Raw genomic sequence first — 14,569 nt, 5'->3', positions numbered from 1 at the left:
GCTTAACAAATATTTTGATATGAGCGTCACTGATGAGTCTTATGTAGACGAAACGCGCGTCTGGCGTACTAAATTATAATCCTGGTACCTTTGATAACTATTTTCCTGAATTCAACACATAAATTAATGTGGTAAATATTACTCAAATTTTTTTTTGGCTTGGTTTGATCATGTTGGCTATTGTTTGTCTTTGGCGGCTCTTACAAGGTCACGTTTTATTTTTTAGTTATTTTTTTTTAATTTTATTCACCCAACGAAGGTGTGACAGAAAGACTGCACATATTCCGTGTTAAACATTCACATTTCACCGAATAACATTTGTTGTTGCCCTTGACACAAGAGTGCTTACAATAAGTTTTAAATACGTTCTCTGAAGAGACATGAAATTGCACTGTAAGCTTAATTTTGTTTATGATAGTTTTCCTTGTACAAGTTATGTATTATGCAATTTTAATCAAGAAAGATATATTTTGAACTACTTTTTTATGCCCTTTATGCGGTTGTTTGTTATCATTTAATGATCTAGAGGCAGTTGAGACTAAACAAAGTTGAAAATTTAGACAACATTTTACAGATGTTAAAATCCCTTACATCTATCAGTCTATCAAGAAGACATTTCAAGGTATCAAACAAAACCTGAGAGTATCTCATAAACTCAAAAATGAGCGAGATCGGGTATGTTGACATGGTGATCATCTTCTGCTATGTATGCATCACCTGCTGTGCAAATCAACACTCAGAAAAATGTTACAATCTGAAAAAGGTCACAATTGGTATAAAAAATTCTGACTACTATTCTGATCTTTAAAGATCTAAGTAAAGGCAATAGTATTATACCGCTGTTCAATAGTCATTTTTTCTGAAATGTTTTAACATTTCACAGCGATAGATACTTTTACTTATATTATTCACCCCTTTTTAGCTCACCTGGCCCAAAGGGCCAAGTGAGCTTTTCTCATCACTTTGCGTCCGGCGTCCGGCGTCCGTCGTCCGTCGTCCGTCGTCCGTCGTCGTCCGGCGTTAGCTTTTACAAAAATCTTCTCCTCTGAAACTACTGGGCCAAATCAAACCAAACTTGGCAACAATCATCATTGGGGTATCTAGTTTAAAAAATGTGTGGCGTGACCCGGTGTATCAACCGCCATGGCTAAAAATAGAACATAGGGGTAAAATGCAGTTTTTGGCTTATAACTCAAAAACCAAAGCATTTAGAGCAAATCTGACAAGGAGTAAAAATGTTTATCAGGTCAAGATCTATCTGCCCTGAAATTTTCAGATGAATCGGTCAATCGGTTGTTGGGTTGCTGCCCCTGAATTGGTAATTTTGAAGAAATTTTGCTGTTTTTGGTTATTATTATTATAGATAGAGATAAACTGTAAACAGCAATAATGTTCAGCAAAGTAAGATCTACAAATAAGTCAACATGACCAAAATGGTCAGTTGATCCGTTTAGGAGATATTGCTCTTTATAGTCAATTTTTAACCATTTTTCGTTAATTAAAGTAATCTTTTACAAAAATCTTCTCCTCTGAAACTACTGGGCCAAATTAATCCAAACTTGGCCACAATCATCTTTGGGGTATCTAGTTAAAAAAAATGTGTGGCGTGACCTGGTCAACCAACAAAGATGGCCGCCACGGCTAAAAATAGAACAAAGGGGTAAAATGCAGTTTTTGGCTTATAACTCAAAAACCAAAGCATTTTGAGGAAATCTGACAGGGATAAAAATGTTTATCAGGTCAAGATCTATCTGCCCTGAAATTTTCAGATGAATCGGTCAATCGGTTGTTGGGTTGCTGCCCCTGAATTGGTAATTTTGAGGAAATTTTGCTGTTTTTGGTTATTATCTTGAATATTATTATAGATAGAGATAAATTGTAAACAGCAATAATGTTCAGCAAAGTAAGATCTACAAATAAGTCAACATGACCAAAATGGTCAGTTGACCCCTTTAGGAGTTATTGCCCTTTATAGTCAATCTTTAACCATTTTTCATAAATCTAAGTAATCTTTTACAAAATCTCCACTGAAACTACTAGGCCACAATCATCTTTGGGGTATCTAGTTTGAAAAATGTGTCCGATGACCTGGCCATTCAACCAAGATGGCCGCCACGGCTAAAAATAGAACATAGGGGTAAAATGCAGTTTTTGGCTTATAACTTTGAAACCAAAGCATCTAGAGCAAATCTGACAAGAAGTTAAATTGTTAATCAAGTCAATATCTATCTGCCCTGAATTTTTCAGATGAATTGGACAACTGGTTGCTGCCCTCCAATTGGTAATTTTTAAAGAAATTTTGCCGTTTTTGGTTATCTTGAATACTATTATAGATAGAGATAAACTGTAAACAGCAATAATGTTCAGCAAAGTAAGATCTACAAATAAGTCAACATGACCTAAATGGTCAATTGACCCCTTAAGGAGTTATTGCCCTTTATAGTCAATTTTTAACAATTTTCATTAATTTGGTAAATTTATGTAAATTTTTACCAAATATAGTTCTCTGTTACTAATGGGCAAAGTTCATTATAGATATAATTGTAAGAAGCAAAATCGTTCAGTAAAGTAAGAACTTCAAACTCATCACCATCACCAAAATACAATTTTGTCATGAAACCATTTGTGTCCTTTGTTTAATATGCACATAGACCAAGGTGAGCGACACAGGCTCTTTAGAGCCTCTAGTTATTATTAATTTTGTATTTATATTGTATCATAGATCAAATTTATTCGTTCTGTATATGTTCATTTGTGTTACTCATTTGACTGAGTTAAGCCATTTCAATTGATATTTTATAGTGTGTATTTCTATGTTGTGATGTTACATTATTGTTTCAGATAAGGGTGAAGGTTTGGTACCATTAAAACATGTAAACCCGCTGCATTTGTTTGCACTTGTTCTAAATTAGGTATCGAATGTTCAGTAGTTGTCGTTTGTTGATATAGTATATAAGTGTTTCTTGTTTCTCTTTTTTTTATATAAGACAATAACAATCAAAACCAAGGAGTAAACAAAGACTCACAAAACCAAAGGACATTTACATCAACGGTTATAAATAACAAATAAGAAACAACACGAACTTAATTTAGAACTTTGGTTTTCTCATTTGATTGTAATAACAGTAGTAATTGTTATGGGCCCTATTGCTGTTCGGTGTGAGCCAAGGCTCCGTGTTGCCGTAATTTGACCTATAACGGTTTACGTTTATAAATTGTCACCTTGATTGAGAGTTGTCTCGTTGGCACTTATACATCATCTTCTTATGTCTATATAAATTAATTTCACTGAAATAAATCCGAGTCACAAACGAAAACCGATGAAAACACATCATTCACAAGAGAAATACAACGGAAGACTACGAAAGCATGTCACTAGTGTGTCGAGATACATTCAAAGGGTATATAAAGTGCGAATCTAGTTCATTTTCACTGTACGATGTGAGTATGTCTATTGTAGAATAAAGGATGACGGGAAAATTGTGTTTGTTTACTTTTTGAAAATACAAAAAAATATACATGAAAGTATGTTTTAACATAATTTCATTAGAATATAACTTTTTAATGTATAATGACAGGATTATAGTCACAAAAAGTGTTATTATAACAGCTGAATTCATGATATTGATTACTGAATGCGATTCATTGTAACTTTAAATGCGATAATGCGATCATTTCTGATGTGGAACTTTTGGAGTTGCGACAAATTTTCATTGTTGTTTTATATGATAATTCGTCTTTTGCCTTGTATTTTTCCCTGATGCAATCATGACATACATCGCACTATACCAAATAAATATTGTGTTAGCTAGAGGATTTTGATGTTTCCAAATTCTCAAAAGTACCAGCTGATTTATGGGCAATGACTATATTGTTTTATTTCTTCTACATCACCATTTCAAGAATATTTACGCAATTTTAGGAATTTAATAGTAAAATCACATATTAAAGAAATTACTTTTTTGGACATTTGCTGTATAAAATTGATTTAAATACAATGCACGTTTTTATTGTCTTTTCTCTTGTATGTATCGTTCAAAGGCTATAATCACAAAATATATTTCCGTTTAAGTCGTTCAATCTTCACCAATAGTGTAATACAAATGTAGAATATGCGGTGTGAATTAGTAATATAGAATGGTCTGTCATTATCTATTACAGAAGTTTAAACCTATATTACATAACCTGAATTGAATTCTAAATTGTGTCATTGACCTTGTATCTTGCTTTTAGTGCTGTCAAATCGTACAGTTTTGCCTAACTGGTTCCTCGGATAATCGTTCGCCCGATTAACCGGTTAACTGGTACTTAACGTTGATGTTGACAGCCTTATCTGACTATAGTAGCCTTCAAATGTACGTCTTTATAATACGATGAATGTAGTGAAATTTGTACTTTGGCATTATAAGGCTTGTCGATGAGGATTCCTGGCAAAGTTTGACTTTTAATAATCCAATACACCGTATCTACTATTTCGTTTGTAATAACTTCAGATCGAAAATATTATAAATGCTCAAGCCTGTTACTTTCAGGTAGATTTTTGCATTTCATAATTTTTGAGTTATCATTTAGTTTAAGGTAGCACAATACAAAGATTTTTTTTACTTCCAATCACTAACCTTAAAAATGCTGTAACTTTTTTAGGAATGTATAAAAAATAATAAAAGAGGTATATATATATATATAGATAGATAAAAGAATAATCTTTAACATGAATGCATTATTTTTATTATGCAATCATTATGTAATCAATTATTATGTAATTAATTGCAAATTCGCGGTCACTTGAATGAATTTAGCTCTATCATCTCTTTAACTATACAGAAAATTTTAGCGAAATCTTAATCAACACATCATGGGCTTCAAATGTGTGTCTCAAATTGTCCCTATGGTATTCCATTCTCTCATAAATCTCTAATTAGTGTGAACATCCTAACCACATAAAAGAAGATAATGTTTAATTAGGTGTAAAATTTGTTCTATACATTCTATCTGAAATCTGAGACACCCTTTTGTAGATAATAGCCATAGGAACAACATATAATAAAATCAATTCTCTAGGAATACCTATGCAGAAGCTAATTTCAATTGAAGGGGAAATTTGAGGGAAAGTATTTTAGACACAGTTAACATTATAATTGGTTACATAATTGTTGCATAATACTTACATTACATTAATTTGAAAGAGTAATCTGTTAACTATCTATAACTACCACTTTTATAAATTTTCAAGCATTATTAAGAAAGTTATAGCATTTTAAAATTTGGGAGTTGGAGTTATAAAATCTTTGTATTGCGCTACCTTAAGTATGACAAAGTCTTGCACGTTGAGAAATTTAGATATATGTGTACGCAATATTAGATCAAAAATGAAATAATAAAGTAAATCGTAAAATTTAATCGGATTACTGATTTAAAGTTACAGTTTAAAAAAAACAGGTATACTAATTATGTTTACTTTAAGATCTTGCATCTAGCTGATAGACAAGACGTTGAAGTTGTCTAAGGTCTAATTAATTTTATATTTTTTTGGATTAACAATAGCAATCAATATACTGGACAATTGATCTGTCAAGTTAATCATCAAGCTGATAATTCTTAAATTGAACAAAACTATTTAATTATTTCGATATACATTTATATCAAATCTATTAAAATTGAAAAAAGTCCGGTTAACCGGTAAACCGTTGACAAAACAACTTGATTTGAAAATGTATATTATTTAAACCGACGGTACGTCCGTCTGAGAATGATATAAACACTTAAATGCATACATATACCATTGAACATGCTCAAGTAATATTAATATCTTAACATTCTAACATTTTAAACTTTTGCAGTATGCAGGCAATAATCAATGAAGATGATAAACAGTTTTTGCTTTTTACTGCATGTCTATTGTGTACAACCTTGAACCAATAAGAAAAAAAAAACTACTCTTGTTATACAGATATCGTACTTTAGTCAACGACTTCTCAATTCTGTAAAATATTGTGGGTAATGGTTTATCAAATAAAATATGTGTTTAATGTATAGTAGTGTAGTCTGATTTCAAAATGTTACTGATTTTTGTTTTTAAATAGGTTACATTCTTATCTTAATCATTCGTTTAAAACTGTATGCAGAGTCAGATATGACAACTTTATCATGATACATTTCCACAATATTCAATTGTAGGTAGACAGAAACATTTTGTATTGATGTTGACTGAGGAGTTTCTATTTGACAAAATGCATATGTTTATTAGAATGTTTATTTGTTTATTTATTTTGTCTGTGGGGATTCCACAGGAGCTATTACAGGGAGAATGTAGATGTTTGTCACTAAGTTTGCTTTCACTTACTACATGTACGTATTACATCAAGAGTGTTTGCTCATTAACTAGAGCATCAAATTTTGATGTGTGTGTGTGTGGAAAAGGGGGGGGGGGGGGTAGGACCACTGCTATTCTTCAGCCAAAATTTTGTCATCAATTGGTTAGTGCCTTGTTTCGATCTACGATGGCTTTGTTTACTCGTTGATCTTAATTGTTCATCTTTGTCCATTTATTAATCAGATGATTGCTGATGTATGTCGACGCCCTTACGTAAGTTTTTAATGAGTTCGTGTTATTCTGACTGTTTCCACTTTCAAGTTTGTCTGCATTTGGACTAATCTAAATTTGAAGGCTATCGTATATTATATGATAATGAACTATAATCAAATAATATATAGTTTTATAGTAAGAATTTGCAGGTTATCAAGTCTGGTGTCATATGGTTTTTAGTAAACTAAGAGGTCTTTTTTAACCTAGTTTTGGTAACCCTCATGTTTAAATTTTAAGATTCTGTAAACATGCAACAATTGCATCTCCTCATTTTGATAATAATCTTATAGTTTCAATTACTTAAACTGCATTTAATATCAACTATGTAGCCACACGTTAAACAATATATCTATGCAAAATATCTAGTTGTAAATAACTATATCCCTTAGAGTTTCATGCTGTATAAGGTATACATTTAAAACTCTACATGCTGCTAATGAATTATTCTTTGATTAGATTAAGGTTGTACATAACACCTTTGCTGAAATTGATTTGGCTTTAATTTTGATAAAATTTTGACAAAATGTTTACTTAGGTCCTTTGACAAAAATATAAAAAATCAAAAAACTTGATATATAGCCATATGCATTTCACAGACACATTTTATTTTTATAGTTGAGAAGCTCAATATTTTTTTGAACAATAGAATGTAAATAACACGTTCAGCTGATATTTACAGAGTTATCTCCATGTAAGGTAATGTACCACCTAAAATTCGAAAATATGTTAATGTCATTGTTGGAGAAGAGTCATCCAGGAATAACAAATGTATCCACATTGTCAATTCCAATCAACATTGTTAATTCTAATCAACATTTCTATACACATATCACGATCCCGTTAGACATCAAATGTTTGCGTTCATTGGTTTTTTTTTTTTTTTTTTTTGTTGCTTTGTTACATCTGAATCTAAAATTATTTATTTAGTTTTTATTGGAATAGTTACATTCTGATATTGATTTGCTTTGACTTTCATAATACATCTTTGGAATGATATTAAACAGACCATTATATGCAATGTATATCTATATTGAAACAATTGTGCTTCAATGTGTTTTATAACATTGTGTCAGGAGCTTAATTTTTATCGTAATTCTTCACACAAAAAAAATACTTTCATAGCTTCGTTCACATTTATTTTTTATTATTATATTGTCATCTTTTGCTCAAGTTTATTCCTTAGTTACAAAGCTCTATTAACAGAATTTATCTAACTTTGTGTGTTAAAATGTCAAAAGTAAATACAAATATTTGTTTTAGAAAGAGGCATACAATACATTCTAAAATGTATTCTGAAACTGACTATACTTGATGTTTGACAACACAGATTTCATGATTATGAAATATGATTTTTATAATAGAAAAACAAAAGATTGTGGTATCCATCCTAACACAAAATTATTTCATGCACAGCAAATTACATACACAGAGCAAAGAAACAGCGCTTTTATTGCTGTTCTTCATCTCAAAGTCACAGTGAGGTCTTCATAACGGAGGAAAAAACAACCAAAAAACATTTATTTGAAAATAAATCATTTAATTAAAAAAGAATTGCTACATTATTTGGGACCAAAATCCTTACTACCGAACACCATTCATAATAAAAAATTATTTATGAGTTTTATGTCGGTATGCACTCAGCTAATTCAGAATGACATTGTTTATTTCACTCTGTACATATCTTAATCGTTAGAATGGTCTGTCATTATCTATAACATAAGTTAAACCATTATTACATAACTTAAATCGAATTCGATTCTAAATTGTGTCATGGCCTTGTACCTTGATATACAAATGTATGTCATTCTAACAAAACTTCTTTATGTTTAAATGTACTGCATGACAGGTTCATACCTGCTATACGTATTACCAGATCTTTCACTCGGCTCAAAATACATCACGAAGAGCAAAATATTACGTAGCAGTGTTCGCTTTTAGTTCAATTCAGTGAGTATACAGGCGCCCTATCACGTAGCAGAATTTTCCTTAGTTTCCATGTGTTCGCTATTTTATACCATCGAGCATGCGCAAGTAATAATTTTAATGCAAGTATTTCATGTTTTACTTTGTAATTTATTCATGAGAGCTGGTTCTTGTCTGCTTATGCCATTCTCAAATCATCTCCTCTCTGTTTGTTCATATTAAATTTCAATTCAATGCTTTATTTACTTTGAGCCTCACGGCTCATCAGTGTATTCAAAAACAGTGTGTACATATATATGGCATAATACAAACAATATAAACAATATGCATAAATAACAATAGGTGACGTCAGAAGTTTCATAACTGCACATATCTTTACAATAACTGTTTCTTAATTAAATACTTAGTAGATGAATTTTGATATTACGTAGCAGCGTTCGTTTTAAGTACAATTCATTGAAAATACATGCTCCTTATCACGTAGAAGCATTTTCTATAGTTTTTCATTATTTAACCGTCAGTTCGTCCGTCTGAGACTGTGGTAACGTATTACGAGTTATCGCAGCTTCATGAGCTACTGTTTGCATTTGAAAACTTTAGAGTATGCAGACAACAATCAATGAATATGATAATCATTCTTTCTCGTTTATTTGAAATATGGCTATTGTTTGTCAAACGCTCCAGTCAAGTGTAAGATTTTGATTTCCTGCTAAAATATAATTTGGCTATTTACTGCATTTCTGTGTACAACCTTGAATCAATACCACAAAAACTGCACTTGTTTTACAGATATCTTACTTTAGTCAACGAGTTCTCAATTATGTAAAGATTGTGGGTAATGGGTTATCAAATGAGATATGCGTTCAAAGTATAGTAGTGTCGTCGACTTATTTTAACATATTACAGATTTTTGTTTCTGAAGCGTTGTTACATTCATATCTTAATCATTCATATATAACTGTATGTACAGTCAAATATGACAAATGACAAACTAACAACATGAGTATTATATATATATATATATATATATATATATATATATATATATATATATATATATATATATATATAGGGCACCATTACCTACAGAAACTGCTTCTATAAACAAAGTTGTATAATCGTATAATTCCAAGAAATTAAATTGTATAAACAAAGTTGTATAATCGTATAATTCCAAGAAATTAAATTGTTAGTTGACGAAATCATTTTTTTTTCTGTTTGAGAAAATGCATATGTTTGTGGATTGTTTGTTTAATTGCTTGTTTGTTTAATTGTTTTGTCATTGCGGATTCAACAGATGCTGTCGCGGGGAGGGTGTAGTGGGATCAAGCAGTTCCGTAAGGGGAAAAGGTGGATAATGTGGAAATGATAGGTCAAACATATTTGTGACCAAACAGGACACAGATATTTACGGAAGCCGATAAGGCCCATAGATTGTCGTAATTTCGACATAACCTGTCGTTAATACGACATCGCTATGTCGTAATTTCGACATAACATGTCGTTAATACGACATCGATTGGTCGTAATTTCGACATAACATGTCCTAATAACGACATCACTATGCCGTTATAACGACAAAGCTGTGTCGTAATAACGACATCGCTATATATATAAAAGAGACTAAATGACACAGAAATTAACAACTATAGGTCATCATAATGCCCTCAAAAATTAGAAAAGCCCCCGCATACTCAGCTGTAAAAGAGGGACGAAAGATACCAGAGGGAGAGTCCCCTAAATGCTATGTGGCAGACAGTGTTATTTATTAATTATAAGCTCCCTTGGTAAAACTCCAAATTTCATATTTAATGTATTTCAATGTTGAATAATTTACATGAAGCTTAATAAGTATATATTTGTTAATTGCATAGCTTTTGATATTTGAATTCATTAGTTAAAGATTTATATTTATATTGTAAAGTTAAGTATTTGCATCATCGCAAAATCTTTGGTTACCTTCTGTGAGAAACTTATAACTGGATCTTCCATTACTGTATTGGATACTTAAACTACATAAGGATGCTTACAAACAACGGTATATTGCTGAGTATTACAAGTGCTCCACGAAACCTCTTTCTAAATTATTAACATCTATTTTATCAACAATCAAAGACGGTCTTCACAATTATTGTCAAACTGTCTATTCTAGAGGGGGCGTGAATCAGATGTGGATATTTAAAAATTCCAAAGATCTTTTAGAGTACATACAATCTAACTCTCTTTCATCTTGTAACAGTATTAAAACATTTGACTTTTCTACTCTTTACACAAGTATTCTACATTCCAAACTAAGAGACAAATTGAAAGAGTTGGTATTGTTTTTCTTCATACAAAAGAATGGCCAACGTAGATACAAGTATCTTGTCTTAGGGAGGGATAAATCCTACTTTGTAAAGGATCACTCTGATACAAACGAAAAATTCTCTGAAACTGATACCATCAAGATGTTTGATTTCTTGATTGACAGCATATTTGTTACGTTTGGAGGACATGTTTTTTTCAACAGCCTGTCGGCATTCCAATGGGAACAAACTGTGCCCCTTTTCTTGCCGACTTTTTTCTTTAATATTATGAGGCTGACTTCATGCAGGAACTTCTTAGGGAGAAAGATTAGCAATATCCTTTAACTCTACTTTCCGCTATATAGATGATGTTCTTTCACTAAATAGTTCAAAATTTGGGGACTATATGGAACGCATCTATCCCATCGAGCTAGAGATAAAGGATACTACAGATACAGTTAAGTCGGTCTCATATCTTGACTGACATCTAGAAACTGACAATGAGGGTCGGTTGAAAACAAAACTTTACGACAAAAGAGATGATATCAGCTTTTCAATTGTGAACTCCATTTCTGAATAAAAAATCATGTGGCCCTGACAGTATTTCAAATGAAATGATTAAAACAGTCAAAATTTTCTAATTAAAAGTTTAAATCATGTTTTTAATAAAAAAAACTTTTTGATAAAATAATTTTAAAAAAATGAGGGAGGCTTGGCATGCCACAAAACCAGGTTCAACCCACCATTTGTTCCTTTAAAAATGTCCTGTACTAAGTCAGGAATATTGCTATTGTTATATGATAGTTCGTTTCTGTGTGTGTTACATTTTAACGTTGTGTTTCCGTTGTGTCGTTTGTTTTCTTATTTTTGAACGTGAATTCTCACTACCATAAGACGTTTCACGGTACTTATCTATCCCAAATTCATGTATTTGGTTTTGATGTTATATTTGTTATTCTCATAGGATTTTGTCTAATGCTTAGTCCGTTTCTGTGTGTATGTGTTACATTTTAATGTTGTGTCGTTGTTCTCCTCTTATATTTAATGCGTTTCCCTCAGTTTTAATTTATTACCCTGATTTTGTTTTTTGTGGAAACAATCCTCAGATATGGGTTAATGGTTTTATAACTGCCCTATTTAAAAATGGTTCAAACGAAAGGATGATCCATCAAATTATCGTGGACTAACTGTGACTAGTTGTCTCAGTAAAGTATTTACAAAAATTCTTACTAAAAGATTAGAAAAAATTTGTATTGAAAGAAATATCATTTGTTCTGAGCAAATTGGTTTCTGCAAAGGCAAGCGTACTTCAGATCATATGTTTGTCATGAAATGTCTTATTGATAAATATACTCAAACAGGTTTAAAACATTTGTATACCTGCTTTATTGATTTCAAAAAAGCCTTTGATAAAGTTTGGCATGAAGGCTTATTTTTATAAATTAAGAAAACTTGGTGTTAGTGATCTGTTTTATAATGTTGTTAAAGATATATAAAACTTTATTGTCAGTGAAAATTGACCCTAATCATGTAACTGACACTTTTTCATCTTTTATAAGAGTGAGACATTGAGATGATACTCATGATATATTTGATGAGGATTGCTTTCCAGTTAAACTAAATAATACAAAACTTAATAGGCTGTGTATGCAGATGATCTAATTTTGCTTTCTGAAACTCCTAGGGGTATACAAGAATGCCACTCGTGATAAACTACAGATCTATTGCAATAATGGGGAACTGGAAGTAAATATTACTATATCCAAAGTCATGATTTTTAACAATTCTGGTAGACTTCTTTCTACTCAATTTCATTTAAATAATACCCCCAAACGAACACAAAAAATTATACCTACTTTGGTGTCAAATTTAGTATTAATGGCAAATTTACAGATGCCCAACATGAAATGTATAATAAAGGGCTAAAGGCTTTATTTGAACTAAAAAAATGTTTCTCAGGTCATAAACCAAAAATAAAAACTCTACTTCATGTTTTTGACCATACAGTTAAATCAGTCTTGATGTATGGCAGTGAAATATGGGGTGACATGATAAACTTTAACAAACTAAACACTCAAGAGGATAACTTTTTCAAAAAAAAAAACTATATGGAGACCTGGTAGTAGAGAAGGCTCATTTAAGCTTTTGTAAATTTATACTTGGAGAAAGTAAAAAGGCAACAAATATTGAAGTTATGGGTGAACTGGGCAGATATCCTCTATTTTTGGAGGTTTTATGAAATATGTTTAAATACTATATACGTTTTAAAAAATCCGATGATTTATTATCAAAAGAGGCTTCCAACCTCTCAAAATCTCTACCTGATTAGTAGAAAAAGAGCTGGCATACCAGTATTCAAACTTTATTTAAATACTATAGCATCAATGAAAATTATTCACTTAATTTAAAGACGAAGTTAAAAAAACTATTTAGGCAAACAGATGCAATCAAAATATGATTTTATATGGCAAACTGAGCTTAATAATGATTTCAGGGGCAATAAACTATATGGTAACAAGCTTAGAACTTATAGACTTTTTAAAAGCAGATTTTGCTTAGAAAATTACCTTTTGCAGACAATTTTTAGATATAGACATTGCTTAAGCCCCAGTCCCACTAGACCACGATCGCACCACGCTCACCGCAATCTAAAATAAATTTAGATCGTGGTGAGGTCGCGGTATGAGCGGCATGAAAATGTTAATTTTCGTTGCTTTCACGATGCTACTACGTCCGAATTACGCTTCTACAACGATCCCGCTGCGATTAAACCACGTTCTCACCGGGCTTATTCTGCGACCTCACTACGCTTATAAAGATTTTTCTACGCTCTTCACGTTCTCACTACGACCATACCAAGAGTTATCCGATTGCAACACGATCTTACTGCGATTATAGCACGTTCTTACCACGATTATACTACGTTCATACCGCGATCTTGCTACTTTCTCAGCAATATCGTGTTTCATGTCAATATAGTTCCATTCCTTCTATTTCTGATTAAAACGGAAATTTCTCGGAAACAATACATACTAACAGTGATGCCACCAAAATTTACTAGAATACGTTGGCGTGGTGGTAGGGGTTGGTGTAGAGGCAGAGGGAGCAAAGTATGAACGCCATACTAAACTCCAAATAGTACACAAGAAACTAAAATTAATATAGTACAAGACTAACAAAGGCCAGAGGCTCCTGACTTGAGACAGGCGCAAAAATAGTGGGGTTACACATGTTTGTGAGATCTCAACCCTCCCCTATACCTCTAGCCAATGAAGAAAAGTAAACGCATAACAATACGCACATTAAAATTCAGTTCAAGAGAAGTCCGAGTCTGATGTCAGAAGATGTGACTAAAGAAAATAATCAAAATGACAGTAATACATAAATAACAACAGACTACTAGCAGTTAACTGACATGCCAGCTCCAGACTTCAATTAAACTGATACTATACACATAAGTAGTGTAATACTTGTCATCAAGAGATGTCGGAACGACCAATCAAACCTAAATTACAACCTATTGCTGGTCCATAATGCTCAAATGACGATATTTTAGTGAACGATAGCAGAGATGACACAGTTATATGCCAAGGTACGGCCATCAATACGAAGCCGTGGCTCACACCGAACAGCACGCTATAAAGGGCACAAAAAATAATAATGTTAAACCATTTAAACGGGAAAAACCAACGGTCTAATCTATATAAAAACGAAAAGCATGGTTGAGCCGTCAGAGCAAATGGATAAAATAAATACATTCAGACAAACAAAATCT

Source organism: Mytilus edulis, chromosome 8, assembly GCF_963676685.1.
Source record: "Mytilus edulis chromosome 8, xbMytEdul2.2, whole genome shotgun sequence".
In the NCBI taxonomy this organism is placed as follows: Eukaryota; Metazoa; Mollusca; class Bivalvia; order Mytilida; family Mytilidae; genus Mytilus; species Mytilus edulis.
The sequence above is the reverse complement of the archived record's forward strand: the minus strand, read 5'-3'. Positions refer to the sequence as shown.